The sequence below is a fragment of the Callorhinchus milii genome, unplaced genomic scaffold (genome assembly GCF_018977255.1).
Source record: "Callorhinchus milii isolate IMCB2004 unplaced genomic scaffold, IMCB_Cmil_1.0 Scaffold3, whole genome shotgun sequence".
NCBI classification, from domain to species: Eukaryota; Metazoa; Chordata; class Chondrichthyes; order Chimaeriformes; family Callorhinchidae; genus Callorhinchus; species Callorhinchus milii.
Window position 1 is genome coordinate 81,037,708 of NW_024704744.1, and position 3,168 is coordinate 81,040,875.

Below are 3,168 nucleotides of genomic sequence, written 5' to 3' on the forward strand. Positions count from 1 at the left end.
TGGTTTTAGATCTTTTAAGGTTATCTCAATCTTGAGCAATACGACTATTTGGTAAGTCACACTGAGCATTAGAGTTAGTACTTCTCTTAACAAGTGGCAAGTAAGCAGGATTATTTACACAATGGTGGGGGGGTTGTAGTCAGAACATATATAGTCACAATTCACCACTAAAGCTGTAAATGTGAGTTAATGCATGTACGGTTGTTTCTGTACTGCTCGTCTATAGATTCTATCTCACGGCACCAGATTTGAGTACTGAAGAAACACATCTATAAGGACACAGAATAATAACACAGAATCATTGTCCCCATCACTGCCCTGACATCAGATAACTTTGCACAAACTATGGATAAAACATGGGACTTTCCTGGTCTGTAACTCAGTACCACAGTAGTTTATGAATTTCCTGGTTAGTTTTCAGTGGAGCAAATACACAATCACGTGACAATAATAAAACTTACATTTGGTATTGCATCTTTTATGTCAGAGGTATGTCCTAAAGCACTTCATAGAATATACCGTAAAGTGGAGAGGATTTTGGTTCTGTGAGTGAATGCGACAGCAATGTACCGTAAGCAGCCATACAATTTTATTTTGAGGATTGTTGGCCATTGGTAAACTGCTTTCTCTTTTCAAATAGTTCCTTGGGATATTTTACATCCAACTAAACAAGCAGATGGGACCTCAGTTTAACGTCTCATCTGAAGAATTATGCACAAGAACTATTGAGGGTCTAAAATTTAATTTAAGCTTAATGTAGTCAGGTCGTCCATGCTACTATTCAATGAAAATTTGCATTTATTATAGCGCCCTTCACACAGGATATTGTCCTGAAGTGCTGAAAGCAGTATTGGCTACTTTTAATATATAATCAACAAAACAAGTTGTTGTAAACGCACAAAACAAATGCATTTCACTTACCCTCTACTGAAATGGAAGTCAAATAGACATTTCCATTCCTTAGATTAGCCACAGACTTATTCAACAACTCATTCATAGAAGTCTGTAAAGAGTTGTAGATAACGTCTCCATCCAGATTGAAATGCAGTTGGTAAGTGAAGAGGAGCCCTCGAACGGACGTTCTGCAACAAGGAAGACACGATTGCAATAAATACACATTTTACCTTAATTCTTCAAATACTCTCGTCCCCCCAAGTTTATCATTACACAATTACCATACACAATTACTTGACAACAATAAGAACAGTGTTGACCTTTTATGTCAGGAGGATGTCCTAAAGCACTTCATAGGATATACTGTTTTGTAGGGTAACACAATTACCAGACCTTGGACACTTTAGACTCGCTCTCTGCCTCTGGGTTCACAGGTATTTAAAAGCTTTTATTGTTAAAATGTTGCTTCTATTTATTCAAGTCAAATTTCATAACCACAGGAAATAAATAGAACATTTGTACCTGCAGGAGCCTGATCTGATCCAGTGATTGGGATCCCGCTCCCAAGAAAAATACAGCCACAAGGCGGCCCATTTGGGTGAATTCACATCACTAAGATATTAATAATAATCCTTGCATTTGATATAGCACTTTTCATATCTTCTAGATGTCTCAAAGAACTTCACAGAATATACTGTAAAGTGTATATTTGTGGGCAAAACGCAGCAGCCACTTGCGCACATCAGTGTCCCACAAACCGTTGTGGATTGAAGTGACCAAATTATTATTGTTTTTTTTCTTGAGGGATTATTATCAGGCGTGTGGAGTAAGGAAACTTACCCAAGGTTTTGCCCTGCTGGGAATTGAACCCAGGTCTCTGGCTTGTCAGGCGAGTGCTCTAACCACCGAGCTACAGGAATTAATACATGAGCTCAAATGCGTTTACATACACCAGGCCCTCAAAAGTATATCGTTCTTTGTACTAATTTCCCAAGTTACGATGTACGTCTCTATTGCCCCCCCACCCCCTCTCGTTTATAGCTAACAATGGGCAGCAACTCAGCTCAGAGTATGGAACTATGCCAGTATTTAAGCTGTCTGAGATGCTAACCCTACTTGAGGGGTGCTGTATAAATGCAAGTTGTTGTTTTTAAATGGGAGGTGTGTGGGGGTGCTTTATTTGGGAGAGGAGAGAACAAGTTTTACCTAAACTTTGAAAGTTGAAACTCTTTAAAATATATATTTTGGTACATTGGATCCAGTGGTCTAGAAATCTATTGGGGAAATTAGTTTGCGTCTCTGTCATCTGACCTGGGGTAGTCCAAACACAAGGATTATTGTTATGATATTTCATTACCTTTTAACGTTACTAAGATACATTTCTCTAATTGGAGGAGAAAATGATGATAGGTTTTCCATTATCTAGGTGGAGGAGAGAAAAAATATGTTTAGAACAGCAACTGTGTGAATGAAATCATTAGCAAGCAACATTTATTTTTTTTAAAATGTCAAATTTCACTTACGGAGATGAAGAAAGAATTCAACTCTTACCAAAGTCTGGACAGCATTTAAAACCTTTTTTTCCAGCTCGTGAAGGTTCTTGTAAACAACACCATCAAGCTCCACACCAGCCGATACCTCAAACAAATTGCCTGTATTCAAAATATTGTATATATGTTTTTTATATATAAATACATATATTTTGTTTTCATTTCAAACACAGTTTTAAAAACATTCTGAACTCCTGGAGTAAGATTCTAAAACAAAACGAATAAGAGGAGCCCAGATAATAAGTTCAGTCCTCGCAGTAATTTTTACTATGAGCTGACAAACATATTGATCAGTTGAATACTTAATGATCACTGCAGCGCTTCACCAGATCAATGTAGATGATGGCAGTCCTCCAGCCCATCTGATCTCATCCCTCATGTTAACCATTTCTCATGGCTACGAACTGAATGTTCGCTCCTTCACAGAATGTCAACCAAACACATAGACGTTTGAGTATTCTTACCTCCAATCCTCGGTTTGTGTGGATCAGATATTGTGGGAGTAGCACCTGAATCTGTTGATAGAAGATTTTCTAACTTCAACCGATTGACAACAGTGCAAAACATAAACAAATCAGAGTAAAGTCACCATGTGTCCACAAAACACTTTAGTGAAATCCTGTGAAGCACTTTTGAGACATCCTCCCAGTGTCAAAGACACTGCATCGAAAGCAAGGATTATGATCACAGCTCTCAGAGACATTATCCTGTGTGAAGGGCACTA

The 3,168-nt window shown here is 38.0% G+C and overlaps 1 non-coding gene across 1 annotated transcript; it reads right to left on the bottom strand.

Moving 5' to 3' along the window:
• Positions 1-1,742: 1,742 nt before the first annotated feature.
• trnav-gac lies at positions 1,743-1,813 on the bottom strand. The gene has a single exon. It is a non-coding gene; the product is annotated as a tRNA-Val (tRNA).
• Between the last annotated feature and the right edge of the window lie 1,355 nt (positions 1,814-3,168).